The sequence below is a fragment of the Aegilops tauschii genome, chromosome 2 (assembly GCF_002575655.3).
Source record: "Aegilops tauschii subsp. strangulata cultivar AL8/78 chromosome 2, Aet v6.0, whole genome shotgun sequence".
In the NCBI taxonomy this organism is placed as follows: Eukaryota; Viridiplantae; Streptophyta; class Magnoliopsida; order Poales; family Poaceae; genus Aegilops; species Aegilops tauschii.
In genome coordinates, this window is record NC_053036.3 from 218,121,861 (window position 1) to 218,142,183 (window position 20,323).

A 20,323-nucleotide genomic window follows, 5' to 3' on the forward strand; every position below is an offset into this window, starting at 1 on the left:
CTCCGCTATTTGTAACTTTGGAGTGACTCTTTGTTGCATGTTGAGGGATAGTTATATGATCCAATTCTGTTATTATTCTTGAGAAAACTTGCCCTAGTGAAAGTATGAACCCTAGGCCTTGTTTCAACGCATTGCAATACCATTTTGTTCACTTTTATCATTAGTTACCTTGCTGATTTTATATTTTCAGATTACAAAAACCTTTATCTACCATCCATATTGCACTTGTATCACCATCTCTTCGCCGAAATAGTGCACCTATACAATTTACCATTGTATTGGGTGTGTTGGGGACACAAGAGACTCTTTGTTATTTGGTTGTAGGGTTGTTTGAGAGAGATCATGTTCATCCTATGCCTCCCACGGACTGATAAACCTTAGGTCATCCACTTGAGGGAAATTTGCTACTGTCCTACAAACCTCTGCACTTGGAGGCCCAACAACATCTACAAGAAGAAGGTTGTGTAGTAGACATCAAGCAGTTTCTGGCGCCGTTGCCGGGGAGGTGAGGCCTTGAAGGTATATCTTTAGATCTTGCAATTGAATCTTTTAGTTTCTTGTTTTATCACTAGTTTAGTTTATAAAAGAAAACTACAAAAAAATGGAGTTGAGGGTGCCTCATATGCTTCATCTTTTTAATATCTTTCATGAAAATAAGGATTCCGATAATTGAGCTCAATTGCTAGAGGAAGAATGCATTAGAATGTTTGGCACAAAATCTTTGAATGATGAGCATGATTGCAATGTTGTTAGTATGAACTCTTTGAATATCCATAGTACTAATGATGATTGCACTAGTCATGATGAAAATGTCTCTTATAAGCATGTCAATTTTTGTGGAGTGCATAGAGTTTGCAAGTACACACCAAATAGGGAAGATAGATTTTGCAAGAGGCATAAGTATTTAGAAACTAAATGGTTGCAAGAGAGGCTAGATGCTTGTGCTGAAAATTTAAAATTTCTTTGCCATCCTTGTGAACTTTGCAATGAACGGATCATTTAAATCCCCAATGAAAATTGTTTCATGATCGTATCGTGTCCAAAAATTGTGATGACTTGATTTCCCTTGCACATCATAATGAACTTAGTTTGCTTGTGGGTTACGAAGAAATGAAACGTATAACTAAGGATCTTCCAGAATTTGTCCTTGATAAAGTTCTTGATTTTGAACTAGAGGTAATTTATGTGTATTGTGCGATGAATTGCATTGAAAATCCTTATATTGCCAATTACATAAAGACAAGAAAACAAATAGAAGATGAAGAGAATACTAATGAAAGGGAAGAGATTTCCCAACATCCTCCTATTCTTTCTTATGATGAATCAGGTAACGAGGAGGAGCTTTCTATTCAACCAATCTCATTAATAAGGAGCTCCAAAAAGAGGGTTAAACCCACACATGATGTGAAGAAGAAAAAGAAAAGACGGAGAAGCAAAGGTAGAAAGGTATCCCTCCCAAATGATGTTGCTCCTATTACTCATTGTGATGATGATAATTGCTATACTATTGGTGTTATCCATACTATTAATGATGAGAGTGATTATGCTTATGATAGGAAAAGACCCAAGATTGGGGATGCTATGTTTGATGAGAATGACATGTTTGAGAATATATTTACTGCAATTAATGTTTGTCCCAAGCTTGGGGATGCTATGTTTAATGAAGAAGATATTTTTAGCCTCCCAAGTTTTGATGAGCAAATTTATTATGATGATAGCATGCCTCCTATTTATGATGATTATATTGATGAAAGTGGGTTTGGAAGAGTGTCAACTTTAGGAATTAATGATCCCACTATTTTGGAGTATATTGAATCTTATTGTGATAATTATAGAAGTGGACTTGGAGAGGTCATGACTTTATTTAGTGATGATTCCACTATTTCGGAAGAGGTTCCAATTGATTATGAGAATAAAGTTGCTATTTATGATGATTATTGTGATGACATGTATGCTATAAATATTAATGATAACCATGAAACTTGTCATCATGATTTTTAGTTTTCAATTGGATTATGCCTCACATGATAATTATTTTGTTGAGTTTTCTCCCACTATTATTCATGAGAAGGAATTTGCTTATGTGGGGAGTAATAAAAATTCTATGCTTGTAGATCATGAAAAGAATGCTTTATGTGATGGTTATATTGTTGAATTCATTCATGATGCTACTGAAAATTATTATGAGGGAGGAACATATGCTTGTAGGAATTGCAATAATATCAAGTTTCCTCTCTATGTGCTTAAAGTTTTGAAGTTACGCTTGTTTTGCCTTCCTATGCTAGTTGATTATTGTTCCCATAAGTTGCTCACAAAATCCCTATGCATAGGAAGTGGTTTAGACTTAAATGTGCTAGTCATATTATTCATGATGCTCACTTTATGTTTCAATTCTTATCTTTTATGTGAGCATCATTGAAATCATCATGCCTAGCTAGGGGCGTTAAACGTTAGCGCTTGTTGGGAGGCAACCCAATTTTATTTTTGTTCTTTGCCTTTTGCTCCAGTTTAGTAATAAATAATTAATATAGCCACTTTTTAGATGTCGTTTTATTGTTTTAATTAGTGTTTGTGCCAAGTAGAACCTTTGGGAACACTTGGGTGAAGTCTTTGTGATCTTGCTGTAAAAAACAGAAACTTTTGCGCTCACGAGATTAGCTGCCATTTTTTTCTGGAGAGTGATTTTAGGTTGATTCTTTTTGCAGATGATTAATAGATAAATTACTCAGGTCCACCAATTTATTTCAGAATTTTTGGAGTTACAGAAGTATTCGAATGATACAGATTACTACAGACTGTTCTGTTTTTGACAGATTCTGTTTTCTATGTGTTGTTTACTTATTTTGATGAATCTATGAGTAGTATCGGAGGGTATGAACCATAGAGAAGTTGGAATACAGTATATATTACACCAATATGAATTTATAATGAGTTCACAACAGTACCTAAGTGGTGATTTATTTTTCTTATACTAACGGAGCATACGAGTTTTCTGTTAAGTTTTGTGTTGTGAAGTTTTCAAGTTTTGGGTAAAGATTCGATGGACTATGGAATAAGGAGTGGCAAGAGCATAAGCTTGGGGATGCCCAAGGTACCCCAAGGTAATATTCAAGGACAACCAAGAGCCTAAGCTTGGGGATGTATATATTACACCAATATGAATTTAGAATGAGTTCACAACAGTACCTAAGTGGTGATTTATTTTCTTATACTAACGGAGCATACGAGTTTTCTGTTAAGTTTTGTGTTGTGAAGTTTTCAAGTTTTGGGTAAAGATTCGATGGACTATGGAATAAGGAGTGGCAAGAGCATAAGCTTGGGGATGCCCAAGGCACCCCAAGGTAATATTCAAGGACAACCAAGAGCCTAAGCTTGGGGATGCCCCGGATGGCATCCCCTCTTTCGTCTTCGTTCATCGGTAACTTTACTTGGAGCTATATTTTTATTCACCACATGATATGTGTTTTGCTTGGAGTGTCATTTTATTTTCTTTTTTTTTGCTTGATGTTTGAATAAAATACCAAGATCTGAAATTCTTAAATGTTAGAGAGTCTTCACATAGTTACATAATTATTCGACTACTCATTGATCTTCACTTATATCTTTCGGAGTAGTTTGTCGTTTTCTCTAGTGCTTCACTTATATCTTTTTAGAGCACGACGGTGGTTTTATTTTGAAGAAATATATGAACTCTCATGCTTTACTTATATTATTTTGAGAGTCCTAAACAGCATGGTAATTTTCTTTGGTTATGAAACTAGTCCTAATATGATGGGCATCCAAGATGGGTATAATAAAAACTTCCATATAGAGTGCATTGAATACTATGAGAAGTTTGATACTTGATAATTTTTTTTGAGATATAAAGATGGTGATATTAGAGTCATGCTAGTTGAGTAATTGTGAGATTGAGAAATACTTGTGTTGAGGTTTGCAAGTCCCGTAGCATGCACGTATGGTAAATGTTGTGTGACAAATTTGAAGCATGAGGTGTTTCTTTGATTGTCCTCCTTATGAGTGGCAGTCGGGGACGAGCGATGGTCTTTTCCTACCAATCTATCCCCCTAGGAGCATGCGCATAGTGCTTGGTTTTGATGACTTGTAGATTTTTGCAATAAGTATGTGAGTTCTTTATGACTAATGTTGAGTCCATGGATTATACGCACTCTCACCCTTCCATCATTGCTAGCCTCTTCGGTACCGTGCATTGCCCTTTCTCACCTCGAGAGTTGGTGCAAACTTCGCCGGTGCATCCAAACCTCATGATATGATATGCTCTATCACACATAAACCTCCTTATATCTTCCTCAAAACAGCCACCATACCTACCTATTATGGCATTTCCATAGCCATTCCGAGATATATTGCCATGCAACTTTCCACCATTCCGTTTATTATGACACGCTTCATCATTGTCATATTGCCTTGCATGATCATGTAGTTGACATCGTATTTGTGGCAAGGCCACCATGCATAATTTTTCATACATGTCACTCTTGTTTCATTGCCCATCCCGGTACACCGCCGGAGGCACTCATATAGAGTCATACTTTGTTCTAGTATCGAGTTGTAATCCTTGAGTTGTAAATAAATAGAAGTGTGATGATCATCATTATTAGAGCATTGTCCCGAAAAAAAAAGAAGAAGAAAAAAGAGAAAGGCCAAAAAAAGAAAGGCCAAATAAAAAAAAAGAAGAAAGGCCAAAAAGGTCAAATAAAAAAAGGAAGAAAAAAAGGGACAATGCTACTATCCTTTTTCCACACTTGTGCTTCAAAGTAGCACCATGATCTTCATGATAGAGAGTCTCTTATATTGTCACTTTCATATACTAGTGGGAATTTTTCATTATAGAACTTGGCTTGTATATTCCAACAATGGGCTTCCTCAAATGCCCTAGGTCTTCATGAGCAAGCAAGTTGGATGCACACCCACTTAGTTTCTTTTGTTGAGCTTTCATACATTTATAGCTCTAGTGCATCCATTGCATGGCATCCCCTACTCCTTGCATTGACATCAATTGATGGGCATCTCCCTAGCCCGTTGATTAGCCGCGTCAATGTGAGACTTTATCCTTTTTTGTCTTCTCCACACAACCCCCATCATCATATTCTATTCCACCCATAGTGCTATCTCCATGGCTCATGCTCATGTATTGCGTGAAAGTTGAAAAAAGTTTGAGAATACTAAAGTATGAAACAATTGCTTGGCTTATCATCGGGGTTGTGCATGATGGGAGCATTTTGTGTGACGAAAATGAAGCATGGCCAAACTATATAATTTTGTAGGGATGAGCTTTCTTTGGCCATGTTATTTTGATAAGACATAATTTCTTGGTTAGTATGCTTGAAGTATTATTATTTTTATGTCAATATTAAACTTTTGTCATGAATATTATGGATCTGAATATTCTTGCCACAATAAAGAAGATTACATTGCTAAATATGTTAGGTAGCATTCCAGATCAAAAATTATATTTTTTTTCATTTACCTACTCGAGGACGAATAGGAATTAAGCTTGGGGATGCTTGATACGTCTCCAACGTATCTATAATTTTTGATTGTTCCATGCTATTATATTATCCATCTAGGATGTTTTATATGCATTTATATGCTATTTTATATGATCTTTGGGACTAACCTATTAACCTAGAGCCCAGTGCCAGTTTATGTTTTTCCTTGTTTTTGAGTATCGCAGAAAAGGAAAACCAAACGGAGTCCAATTGACCTGAAATTTCACGGAGATCGTTTTTGGACCAGAAGAAGCCCACGGAGCACCGGAGATGGGCCAGAACAGTCCCGAGGCACCCACGAGGGTGAGGGGCGCGCCCCCTACCTCGTGGCCGCCTCGGAGACCCCCCTGACTTGTTCCCGACGCCAAAACCTCTTATATATACAGAAACCCCCAGAACATAACCTAGATCGGGAGTTCCGCCGCCGCAAGCCTTTGTAGCCACCGAAAACCAATCTAGACCCGTTCCGGCACCCTGACGAAGGGGGAATCCCTCTCCGGTGGCCATCTTCATCATCCCGGCGCTCTCCATGACGAGGAGGGAGTAGTTCACCCTCGGGGCTGAGGGTATGTACCAGTAGCTATGTGTTTTATCTCTCTCTCTCGTGTTCTTGAGGTGGTATGATCTTGATGTATCGCGAGCTTTGCTATTATAGTTGGATCTTATGATGTTTCTCCCCCTCTATTCTCTTGTAACGGATCGAGTTTTCCCTTTGAAGTTATCTTATCGGATTGAGTCTTTAAGGATTTGAGAACACTTGATGTATGTCTTGCATGTGCTTATTTGTGGTGACAATGGGATATCACGTGATCTACTTGATGTATGTTTTGGTGATCAACTTGCGGGTTCCGTGACATCGTGAACTTATGCATAGGGGTTGGCACACGTTTTCGTCTTGACTCTCCGATAGAAACTTTGGGGCACTCTTTGAAGTACTTTGTGTTGGTTTGAATAGATGAATCTGAGATTGTGTGATGCATATCGTATAATCATACACATGGATACTTGAGGTGACATTGGAGTATCTAGGTGACATTAGGGTTTTGGTTGATTTGTGTCTTAAGGTGTTATTCTGGTACGAACTCTATGATAGATCGAACGGAAAGAATAGCTTCATGTTATTTTACTACGGACTCTTGAATAGATCGATCAAAAAGGATAACTTTGAGGTGGTTTCGTACCCTACCATAATCTGTTCGTTTGCTCTCCGCTATTAGTAACTTTGGAGTGACTCTTTGTTGCATGTTGAGGGATAGTTATATGATCCAATTATGTTATTAATGTTGAGAAAACTTGCACTAGTGGAAGTATGAACCCTAGGCCTTGTTTCAACGCATTGCAATACCGTTTTCGTTCACTTTTATCATTAGTTACCTTGCTGTTTTATATTTTAAGATTACAAAAACCTTTATCTACCATCCATATTTCACTTGTATCACCATCTCTTCACCGAACTAGTGCACCTATACAATTTACCATTGTATTGGGTGTGTTGGGGACACAAGAGACTCTTTGTTATTTGGTTGCAGGGTTGTTTGAGAGAGACCATCTTCATCCTACGCCTCCCACGGATTGATAAACCTTAGGTCATCCACTTGAGGGAAATTTGCTACTGTCCTACAAACCTCTGCACTTGGAGGCCCAACAATGTCTACAAGAAGAAGTTCGTGTAGTAGACATCAGTAGCTGCCATCGGTGGACATGTCCATTGAACAAAAAGAGTAAAAAAACTGATTTGGATGCTTTAGCACTTGATTCTTCCCTTAAATAATTCCTTGATCTCTGTCTTGAATACTCCATGTGGGACAACTTCTGCGACGACTCCCCACGTGATGTCTTCACCTGGTTCAGCAGGTATGCCATGTTTCCAAGTGCCGACTTGGCGACATAGTTGATTAAATTCATGTTGGTCTCGGCGGATCGTCGGACGACGGACGGCAGAAAAACTACAAACCGAGGTTGTCACGCGCCGGATTACCCTGTACGCTTCTGTGCTGGCGCTTTTTCATCTAACATATCACGAGATTCTCGATCCCTGAAGAAGATCCCTCCAAGAACTCAACACCACCGTGCGCAGGGCCCACGGTGGGCGCCAACTGTCGTGGAAGTGTCACGACAGATGTCCTCATGGAAGGACTTAGTTGTGGAGCCATTGCGACGGGGTTAGCTTAAAGGGGTTAAACAGGACAAAGGACACGAGGAGTTTATACAGGTTCAGCCCCTTGCGGTGAAGGTAAAGGCCTAATCCAGTTTGAGGTGGTATTGCTAGGGTTTCGATGACCAGGAAGCGAATACGCTTTTCCTGGCTCTCGATTTGTTGTTTCTTGCCCTAAGCCGCTGCCGGTTCGTCCCCTTATATACATGGGTTGACGCCTTGCGGCCTACAGAGTCTTGGCCGGCTCATACAACATGTCCGGCTCGGGGACTTACCTTACATGCCTTACATTACAAGTCTACACATATATGGCAGTTTACACTTATGGGCCTTAAGCCGCCTTTAGGTTTGGGCCTTTTAACAAGCCTGTCTATGAACCGCCATCTTTAATATACTCTTGGGCTTCATTTAGATGAACTGCCATAGGGATGACCCAGCCCCTTCTGGGCGGGTCATATCTGATAGTCATATCCCCAACGACAACTGTTGTTGTCGATAAACCGCTTGGCCAATAGATTGAACCATCATAAATATCGCACGAGAGGGACCATAGAGCCAGCACCTCTTGCATGCGGCCCAAAATGATGTACGTTGGGAAGGGGTGATGTGTGTTTTCAAGATAGAGTAACGTACAATTTAGATGTGGTGCCTACCTCTCGATACAGACAACAACCATGAAGGCGAGGTATTTAAGGATGAGATACGCATGGTATGATGTAGGTCGAACCCAGCAATCCGAGCATGTGGGAGGGAATCCTAACAACGCACGAGCTCGAGCTTTGTTTGAGCGACATGTGACGGTGACCGGCCCTAACACGAACTAGGAGGAATCCATTCATGGCCAACACATACCCCTTGTTATCAGTCAAAGGGATGATATATATACACTCGGGGAGCCCACAGATATGCGTGTCATCACAAAAAACTGCACAAGGGAGACATGGTCGATCAGAAAACCCCGTATACCTACATGCGGCCCGAAAATATGTATGGGTACGGTGGTGTGTGATGTTTTTAAATCCCGAATGCACAACTTCGATGGGCCACCAACTACATTACAAAACGAACATCGTACCCGACTCCAAGTCTGGTTCAATACACACGATGTCAGTTTCCCAACTTCGAGGCGGCGGCGGGGGGGGGGGGGGGAGGGGTCGTCCCACGCATGCGCTCAAACTTTATTTGGTCTAGCATGGGACACATCTATATCTATACCCCTATATAGTGTGCGAATAACTTTGAAAGTTGGTCGTTGGATGAAGCCAATCCGACGGTACAGAGATGGCAAATCCGAGCACTACTGGTCGTTGGATATCATCTACATTCCACCAGATTCTGCCACATGTACAATCTAGAAGACTCCATGGTTGAACTTAAGCATAATGCACAAACCTCAAAACACAAGCACTTCTCCTTTGTTCTAGAATCCTCCATATTTTAATTGCCCAAACTTTTTTTTCCTAAATGAATTGTCACTTTTTGTTTTTACTTTATGCTTTACAATGCACAATTCCATGAATCTTAAAATAGATTTTTTTTATAAAACTAATTGATTTTGGATGAGATGAACTATAAGAATTAAACAAACATCTACATCATGCATATATGACTCAAAGCTTACATGCTATACTGTGGTATTTATTCATAATTTGGTTACCAAATCTCATGCGTGCAACACACGTGTACCTTACTAGTATCAACAGGAAACCATCATGGTCAAACCCTTCTTGTTGTTGGGTCAAAGGGATAGATTGTGTGGGCCCCCTAATTGTCGGTATAGGATAGTTATATACCTCGGGGAGCCCACAGATATGTGTCGCGTCTATAAGCTGCACAAGGGAGACATGCTCGATAAGAACACCCTACCCCCTATACCCTGCATGCGACCTGAAAAAGGTTTATATAATCGCCATGACAGGTCAAGTTAATAATTCTTTATTTTTTTAGAGCAAAAAATAATCTATAAAAACATAGTCTACAAATTAGCAAAACAAGGATTCCAAGGTTTATATAATTGCCATGATAGGTCACTATAGAGATATATTATATCTCTATAATGACCGTGTCATGGCATTTAAATGAACCTTGAGATATGCAACTTCCGACCGGGTCACCCATCCTTGGACTACTCCAGCCCAAGCACGCTTAACTTCTGTGTTCTATTCGACTAGGCTAGCCGATGGGAAGCCACCCCTTGCTGATAGGAATTGCCTCCTTGCCATTAAGGCGTTTCACGCTGATCACCCTATGGGATCTACTCCCTCCTATCACACACATTTGTGCTTTTAGAAACTGTGTGGGATATTTACATGGCCGGTGTGTCGCCGCTAGCCTTCAATGAGCACTGACACTGGTAGCGGGAAAACGATGGGAGAAGAGGCGGGAAACCGATGAGAGGAGCGGCGAGAAACGGTAGCCTATTTAGAAAAAGTAGTAGAGAAGGAAGCGTGAGCTAGCACGACGCATGCGCACAGTGCTTACCCATGTACTGCATGTGTTGTCGGAAGGGCTTAGGGTTGTCGTTCGATCTGGGAGCATCCAACGGTGCACACGTACGATCCGTGGGGTTTGGGTTCTGGCCAATCAGAACGCACGACTCAGATCGCGCGCACAACAGGGGGGGCATCAGCCATGGTTTGGTAGGTACATGGCTTTCGTGAGTGAACGTGTGCTATTTGAAAACATTTCATGAGAAGAATCTCAGTTTTTAAATCCCTGTAAATCCAAAACTCACCCGAAAATCGTGAAACCTGGCATGGTGTCACGACATGGCACATATATGTCGAGGAATTTTTTCGTCCATTTTGGCACAAGTTTTGTTACAAGCCTCTTACAAACTGGAGCTTCTCTCAAAGAAGCCTCATGGTTCCGATAGGGAAACGTGTCCCCCTTGTGGGCGAAACGTAATCACTGCCTCTTTTCGCCTTGTATTTTCTTCTATGGGCAACATGGAACGATAGGATATCCGTGCTAAAATTTGAACTTATTCAGGGTTTGTTTGTCCTTTTTATACACTAATTGAGTTTCCTAGGCATTTAATGTCCATAATTCAAATCTGAACTACAAATACATGCTCCAGTTCACCAAAATGGCTAGAAAAATTATACATGTGTCCTTGGGTGCATGTTTAGGTCCCATGCCGAGAATGGGAACGAATTACAACCATACCGACGTCCTGGCTCGTCCTCAAACATTTCGAATCTCGGTTTTTAAATCCCCATAAATCCAAAACTCACCAGAAAGTCATCAAAGGTGGCATGGTGTCACATCATGGCACACATATGTCATGGTAAAAACATTGCCAATTTGGGCCAAGCTTTATTACAAACCTCTTACAAACCGGAGCTTCTCTCAAAGAGGCCTCGTGGTTCCGATAGGGAAACGTGTTCCCCTTGTGGGCGAAACGTAATCACTGCCTCTTTTCGCCTTGTATTTTCTTCTACGGGCAACATGGAACGACAGGATATTCGTGCTGAAATTTAAACTTATTCATGGTTCGGTTGGCCTCTTTATACACTAATTGAGTTTCTTAGGCATTTAATGTCCATAATTTAAATCTGAACTACAAATACATGCTCGATGGATCCAAAATGGCTAGAAAAATTACACATGTGTCCTTGGGTGCATGTTTAGGTCCCATGCCAAGAATGGGAACGAATTACAACCGTACATTCGTCCTGGCTCGTCCTCAAATGTTTCAAATCTCGGTTTTTAAATCCCCATAAATCCAAAAGTCATCAAAGGTGGCATGGTGTCACGTCATGGCACACATATGTCGTGGTAAAAACATCGCCAATTTGGGCCAAGCTTTATTACAAACCTCTTACAAACCGGAGCTTCTCTCAAAGAAGCCTTGTGGTTCCGATAGGGAAACGTGTTCCCCTTGCGGGCGAAACATAATCACTGCCTCTTTTCGCCTTGTATTTTCTTCTACGGGCAACATGGAACGACATGATATCCGTGCTGAAATTTAAACTTATTCATGGTTCTTTTGGCCTCTTTATACACTAATTGAGTTTCTTAGGCATTTAATGTCCATAATTCAAATCTGAACTACAAATACATGCTCGATGGAGCCAAAATGGCTAGAAAAATTATACATGTGTCCTTGGGTGCATGTTTAGGTCTCATGCCAGGAATGGGAATGAATTGCAACCGTACCGGCGTCCTGGCTCGTCCTCAAAAATTTCGAATCTCGGTTCTTAAATCCCCATAAATCCAAAACTCACCAGAAAGTCATCAAAGGTGGCATGATGTCACGTCATGGCACATATATGTCGTGGTAAAAACATTTCCAATTTGGGCCAAGCTTTATTACAAACCTCTTACAAACCGGAGCCTGTCGCAAGAACCTTCGTGGTTTCGATAGGGAAACGTGTCCCCTTGTGGGCCAAATGATAATTGCTCCCTCTTCTAGCCTCGTATTTTCTTCTACACGCAACACAGAACAACGGGAGATTCGCGCTGAACTTTGAAATTATTCAGGGTTCGTTTGACCTTTTTATTCATTAATTGAGTTTTCTAGGCATGTAATGTCCAGAATTCAAATCCGAACTACAAATACATGCTCCAGTGCACCAAAATGGCTAGAAAAAACGTACATGTTTCCTTGAGGTGCATGTTTAGGTCCCATGGAACGAATGGGAATGAATTCAACCGTCTCGCTGTCCTGGCTTGTCCACAAACATTGCGAATCTCGATTTTTAAATCTCTGTAAATCCAAAACTCACCAGGAAATCATGAAACTTGGCATGGTGTCACTACATGGTACATATAATTGTCCAATTTGGGCGAAGCTATATTACAAGCCTCTAACAAACTAGAGCCTGTCGCAACCCTCGTGGTTCCGTTAGGGAAACATGCCCCTCTTGTGGGAGAAACGATAATCACTGCCTCTTCTCGCCTTAAACTTTGTTTTCTACAGACAACATAGAATAACAGGTGTGTCGTGCAGAAATTTGAAACTATTCATGGTTCGTTTGGCCATTGTATATATTAATTAAGTTTTCTAGGCATTTAATGTAGTGCATAATTCAAATTTGAACTACAAGCACATGCTCCGGTGAAGCAAAATGGGTGGGAAATTGTACATGTGTCATTGGGTGCATGTTTAGGTCCGATTTAAGGAATGGGAATGAATTACAAACTTCTCGTCGTCCTGAAACATTGAGAATCTTGGTTTTTAAATCCCAGTAAATCAAAAACTCACCCAGAAAATATGAAACTTGGCACGGTTTCATGACATGGCACATATATGTCGTGGTAAAAAAAATCATCCAGTTTGAGACAAGGTGCGCACATTAATTGCCAAGGAAGGCCTTTTTGAAACAAATAGCTGACACATTAATATCGCAAACGGTTGTATTATATGAACCGTGTCAAAATTTAACCATACTCGGTGGCGTGCGTGCAACTGTTTGATTAGATGGGACGAGTGTGAGAAGTCCGCCGTGCAGGCTCGACGGGACGTGCGTGAGCAGTCCACCGCGCAGGCTCGACGAGACGCGTGCATCCTGTCTACCTCGCAAGCTCGACGGGACACATGCAAGCAGCAAGGCCGCCCATGCTCACCGGGAAGCGAGCTCTTTGACCTCCATGCACCAGCCGCCGCCTGCCTCGCTCACAGCTTCTTCATTAATGGGTTAATTAAAGCACCTGGACGGAGGGTGTTTGCTTGTGATCCCATGGCAGCATTTGCTTTGTTCGTGTTTTCAACTCGTTTTCCAGCCTAATTTAAATTGCCACATAGGGCAACGGATAATATGACCACAAATAAAATGGCAACGGATAATACAACGACAAATTTACAATGGCGCAGATAATAATTGTCTTACATATTCTGGATAATTTAAAATGCCACATGCGGCAAAGCCCGGAAGACACAGGGGCAAGAGAAGATGGAAATCATAGACAACGATCTGGATCGCTACTGTCTCTACTCGTTGATGGATCGTCGGGTGACGATATCCTCCAGCTACTTCTTTAATTCCTCATAACTTTGCTTGAAAGCAGCCACGAATTCCTCCACCTCCTGCTTGTGCTTGATCAGGAGCTTCCTCAAGTCACCCATCAGTTCCTCGACGATCGCTGTCAGCGTCATCCCCGAGGCACTGCTCCGCTCATGCAACATCTTCCAGCCGGCGGCCTCCTCCTCCTTCTCGGTGAGCGCCTTGAGGAGCTTCGCATTGTCACCCATGAGTTGCTCAACGAGGTCAGTCGCCTTGTCAACCGAGGCATCGCTGATCTTGAGCAGCTTCATCAAGCCGTCGACCAACTCCTGCTGCTTAATGACGCCAGCGAGAATGTTGTCGTCGCCGGCCAAGGACTCCAGGAACGCCAGCTCATCGCAATGGCCAACGTCGCGAGTGCGCTTGTGAGAGCCCTCGCATGCCTGTGAGAGCTTGTTCGAGGGCTCCGCGGCGCGCCGGGACATCTCTGCTGCGGCTGCGGCTTCGCGGCAGGACCTCTCTAGTGCTTCCGCGGCCTTCGTCATTGCTGCCTGGTTATATGCCCACCCGAAACTCCTCCTACTAGTCATGGCGGAACAACTTGATAGGAAAGACCAGTTTTGTGGGTGATGAGGAGAGGAACTGTGAAGTAATTTTCGAGTGGGTAGTTTTTATAGCCCGGTGCTAAGTGTGAACACATATTAGTTTGATAGGTGTGAATAGATTTGCAATTACTTATTGCATTTTAATCTGCAATGTGACGAGAAACAAGGTCAAAATTTATTGATGGCAGAAGGTTGACCAAGTGGTTGCTCGCCGTTGAGGCGGCCGCGGCGCGCTCCGCTTTGGCGTCCCTGCGCGCGCTCTACTCGCCGTTGAGGCAAAGTTACAATGGCAACGGTTAATAATTCTTAATAATTGTCTTACATATTCAGGACAATTTAAAATGCCACATACAGCAAGGCCCAGAACACTCACGACCTACATATGCATACAATTATAATAAAATATAGGCTAAAAGGCTGAGCTGGCGGCCTTCCGACGACGGTCTTCTCGGACTCCATGATCAGCATAGCACCCTTGCGGCCATTCACTCCAAGTGTCCCGACCCGCCTCCGCCTACGGAGCTGCTGGCGCTGGGAGGCTCTTGGGGCTGTTAGGCCTCTTCTAGAAGAGCTTGGTAGCGTGCAATCGCGCGCATGATATCTTCGCGGAACCGCTCCATTTCCATGTCTCTGGCCTGGCAGCAAATCCCATCCACCACCTGCATCCTCAAGATATCACGTTGGTGATGTTCTACTTCGTTGGGGACGTCAACTCCGCCAAGGAAGCGCTCGAGCCTGGCCACCACATCATCGGGATCGAGGTTGACACGGTCACCGCGGGCAATGATGAAGTCGCGGGCTTCCTGTCTCTTGACTGAATCACAGAGGTCCTCTGCCATTCCTTGCGAGGCATCAGGCTCTCGATGAGCACTGGTGACGGCGGCTCTTCGGGTGGGTCGTCGATCATGCCGCCGAGCAGCTCTGGATCTTTTGCACGATGGATGACAAACTGCTCATCACACCTCCTCTGCAATATGTCGATTGTGCGTCCAAGGGCTGTCACGCCGATATCGCCGCCGATGGGCCATGGTGCCTGCACCGGTCGATGCAGCTCTTGCTCCCCGACCTGCTCCGGCTCGCTCTCCTCGCCAAAGATGTAACGCAGGTAGGCATCGACGTCGAAGCTTTGGTCGTTGCCTGGCATGCTTGGAATAACTAATGGTAGATGGGTGAGGACTAGATCTGCACAGAGTGTCGCGACGGTGCGTTGCCGCCTGGGTTATATGCAGCAAGACATTAGCTGGTGGCGGGATACCGATGAGAGAAAAGGTGTGGATTTTACAATTCGCCCATGTGGAGCGCGGGAAGACTAAGTGGAGCACACACACAACCCGAATACCCCATCCGGTGCCACGTGTTATTTATCACACAAGTGTTAACATAAGGAAATGTATGTGTAACTTACTAATCATCGCACAGAGTACCCGCAGACGCATCGTGTGCGATACTCCTAGCCACCGCAAGCAACTAGTTTGCATTTTTCAAAGTTTTTTGTACACACAGAATCTCACACGAACTAACTGTATTAACCGCCTGTGTTGTAATTTCTCATGGCAAACAGTTCATCCGAGTGGGTTGTTTGCTATGTATCACACACATCTTGTTAAGTTGAACCGTTTCTGTTGTATTCCCTAATCGAAAACAGTTCGTCCGAGTGCATCGTATGCCGTATATCACACACACCTTGATTTGGCTAACCGTTTCTGTTGCACTCCGTAATAGCAAACAATTCATCGGAGCGAACTGTATGCCGTATATCGCACACACATTGATATGGCTGCCCATTTATGTTGTTATGCCTCATCGCAAGTAGTTCGAATGGATTAATCGTGTGCCCTGCATCGCACACGCAACTAAAATCTGAATCGTGTTTGATGGCTCCGCCATCGCAAACGTTTTGCACCCTTTTTGACGGGTTTTTACATCCCCGTTTGCGATTAATGCATGGCACACAGTTTCGTCAAAGGGTCTCTAATCGTAGTGTCACGTTAGCAGCATCCTGTAGTAGTGATGTATGGCTTCAATGTAGCAATGCTCTCGCGACAAATTTGGATGATTGTCCAAAACCCAGACACGCTATGTGCTAAGCTGCTGAAAGCAAGATATTTCCCCGACACACATATCCTTGAAGCAATTCCAAAGGGTGGTATCTCTTATGCTTGGCGCAGCGTGCTGCATGGGCTAGAGCTATTCAAGGAGGGCTACATCTGGCGTATTGGGGATGGGGCGGATGTCAACATCTGGTCTGATCGGTGGATCCCGCGCCCGTGGTCTCGACGTGTTATCACTCCGAGGGGGCTCATCTCCTGGAGCGAGTTAGTGACTTGATAGACCCAGCAACGGGAACTTGGGATGAACGGCTGGTTAGAGAAACTTTTTGGGCAGATGATGCACGACATATCCTCCAAATTCCTCCGAGGGAAGGAGTCCAAGATTTCATAGCTTGGCAATATGATAAAAGGGTATGCATTCGGTCAGTAGTGCATATAAACTTCACGCGCATCTTACTAGTCGCCAGTAGAATGGGGGTATGGGTCAGAGTACAGTGCAGGCCAGCAATCTGGATAACACTAGTGATGATGCATGGAAAAGAATATGGAAACTGCCATGTCCAAAAAACATTCAGATGTTTCCCTGGAGAATGAAGCATGAGTCTCTCGCTCTACGGACCAACATCGAGCACAGAGGGATCCCTATATCTGACACTAAGTGTTTGTTTTGCGGACGGGTGGATGAGGACGGTGCACACCTCTTCATTAAGTGCAAGGTGGTCAAGCATGGCTGGAGGGAGCTGGCTTGTGAGAAGGAGAGGATGGACTTGGAAGGCATTACGTCGTGCATGCAATGTTTGATTATCTATGGGGGGCTGGACGAGAAGAGGCTTCTTGTATTCACTTTTTGGTGGCTATGGTGGTCTAATAGGAACAAACTAAGGGAGGGCGAGTTACCTCTTGAAGCAGCAGTTGTGGCATGGAAAGCAAGATGTTATGTGCTTGAATATCAAGAGATCTTCATGACCCCGCCCAAAGAGACTAATCCGGAGAGATGGAGGCCGCCGGATAGAGACATGATCAAGATTAACCTTGATGGGTCTTTTGTGCCTGGAGAAGACTTCACTGGCTAGGGTGTGGTCGCGAGAACTGTAGATGGCAATATTGTGGGAACCCGGATGGGAAGACAGTAGAATATTCGAGATGCATTTGCTGCGGAAACTTATGCTCTATCCCGTGCAGTTTCATTCGTTGACCCGGGCATCGTGAGGGTGATCCTAGAAACAGATTCACAACTTCTCATGGAGGCCATGGACCTGCGCAAATCTGACTCCTCGACGTATGCAACAGTTATTGAGGATACTAAGTACCAGCTAAAGATGTGGTTCTCGCATCATGTAATTCTAGTGTGTCGCCGCTCGACAAATTCTGTAACCCATGAACTAGCTAGTATGGGGCGAATGTGTGACCTGCACCACTGTATGCAGTGGGAGTCTGATGTTCCAGCCATTGTGGCTGTATGTGCTTGGCTGATGTTGAACATCACAGTTAAGTTATAAAGCTCATGCTTTCCTAAAAAAATCTAAAAAATAGAGAAGGGTAATTTTGTCCTAACTAGTGCATAATTATGTGCCTTGGTCACCGTGCTGAAAATAATACACCTTATATAAAGGAATGGAGCGAGTATAAAATAAGGCCAATATCTCAAGTATATATAGGTTAGGAGGGGAGGAGGGGGGCCACACAAGGGGAAAGCCCTCCCCCTTGCATCGGCCATGAGGAGGGGGAATCCCTCCCTAATTTGCCCATCCTCCCTCCTTCCGAATAGGAGAAGGGGCACCTCGCCCACTTGGGCCTTGGTGGCCCAAGTTGCCTTACCACTTGGCCTTTTTAGGCCCATTGCAATTAAATTAATTATAAAGGCCAACTTTTAATTACTAGAGCATATTATATATAATTTAACACCACCAGAAACATTTTCCACCTATATATTAATTTTCGGTAATACCTGGTATTGCCCGATAAACTCTGAAACCCTTCCGGTGACCCCGAAACGCTTCCGTTTCCTCTTGGAACTATTCCAAATATTAATGAAACATATCCAAAAATAAATCCTACTCTCGTCCTACTAACACTCAGCAGATCATGATTACCTTAAGCTTGTGACCCCGTAGGTTCGGTAAATCATAGACATGAACGAAACCCATTCGTTCAATGACAGATGGCGGAACCGTGGACGTCCATATCGATCCCTGTGATTACACGAATGACATTCAAGTGAACCTTTGGTTATCATGCGATGTTCCATTTGCTTCGCAATACTTTACAAAACCCGGTGTGCATCGGTATCCTCTTGAGTCATGCACATGCTCACTATACCGTTGATCCCGTTGCCGTTTTTGTTCTTCTTTCTCGCTAAAGTGTTCCGGCATCCCCATGACGTAGTCACCTATGTCTGGCCAGACGATGATGGATGCCGACACACCGAGAGGGCCCTAAGATTGGGTCGATTCAATATGACCGTTCTTCTAACATCATATTCTCAATGTTGTTTTAGGACTATCATTACACTTAACGATATCCTAATATTCAGAAAACATGATCACCAGTAACACTTGAGCCGGTCTTAGAGGCAAGACCAGGGACCTATGCTTTACTGTTCATCATTCCACACGTGCATATGAGTTTTCCACCGAATCACATATTCCAGTACCATAACAGTTATAACATGAAATATGAACTTTTAATTATGAAATGGAAATATAATAATACAATATTATTGCCGCTAGGGCATATTTCCAACATGCACTACTTCCTCGGGGTCAAGGTGATGCGTCGTACGGATGGCTTTTTCCTTCACCACCAAAAGTATGCTCCTGAGCTTCTTAATCGTACTGGAATGCTTAATAGAAAACCCGCACCCACGTCCGCCGACACGAAGGCTAAGCTCATTGCCACTGATGGGTCCCCCGCTCCGGATGCTTCATTTTATCGGTGTATCGTTGGTGCTCTTCAGTACCTTACTCTTACACGCCTGGAGCTGCAGTATGTTGTTCATCAGGTGTGTCTTCATATGCATGCTCCACGAGATGCTCACTGGACTTCGATGAAGCGGATTCTTCGGTATATCTGTGACACCATGGATCTCGGCATCATGCTACATGCCTCCACCGCCATCGACATCACCGCCTAATCCACGCTGACTGGTCGGCTGCCCTGATACACGATGTTCCACTTCGGGATATTGTGTCTTCCTTGGTCCATCACTTATTTCGTGGTCGTCCAAGCAGCAGCCAACAGTCTCTCGCTCCAATGATGAGGTTGAGTATCGTGTAGTGGCTAATGTTGTCGCTGGGTGTTCCCGGCTCCGCTAGCTCCTCCTTGAGCTTTCGTGTCATGTCGACAAGGCCACGGTGGTGTACTGCGATAACGTTTCCGCCGTCTACCTCTCCGCCAACCCGGTCGATCATCGTCGTACCAAGCACATCGAGCTTGATATTCATTTTGTTCGGGAACAGGTGGCTCTCGGTCATATACGTGTTCTATACGTACCACCTCCCAACAAGTTGCAGACATCATGACCAAGGGCTTGCCTACGACGTCATTCGAGGACTTCGATCCAATCTTTGCGTCAACAATGGCCCACTTCGACTGCATGCGCGCGCGGGGGGGGGGGGGGGGGGTGTCTTGTGCCACATGCCTTCCTCCTTTGCATCTATAGTAGAGGATATGACTACCCCTTGTACTACATATGCATGTGCATATGCATCTAATGAATATTGAGAGTTGCATCCTAATTGTCTGCATTTGATTGCCAAAAGTTCATTGGAGGAAAACGCCGCAAAAGGCAGTGCAAAAAAAAGAGAAAGAAGAAGACCGTGTCGGCACCACTTTAAACCCAAGTCCCGCCATCAATCATGCACGCTGTGGGAATCCATCGGCGGGATCTCCAAGATGACGCCTCCAAAAGGAAAAACGATGTTGAGGACACTGTGGTCACCCGATTTGGCATAGCATGATTTTAGATTTTCATTCGGACATTTCATGGCATGAGGTACAGAGAGCAAATAAACTTCACAACGGTAACTCCAAGGAGGAAGACGCCATCCCTGAA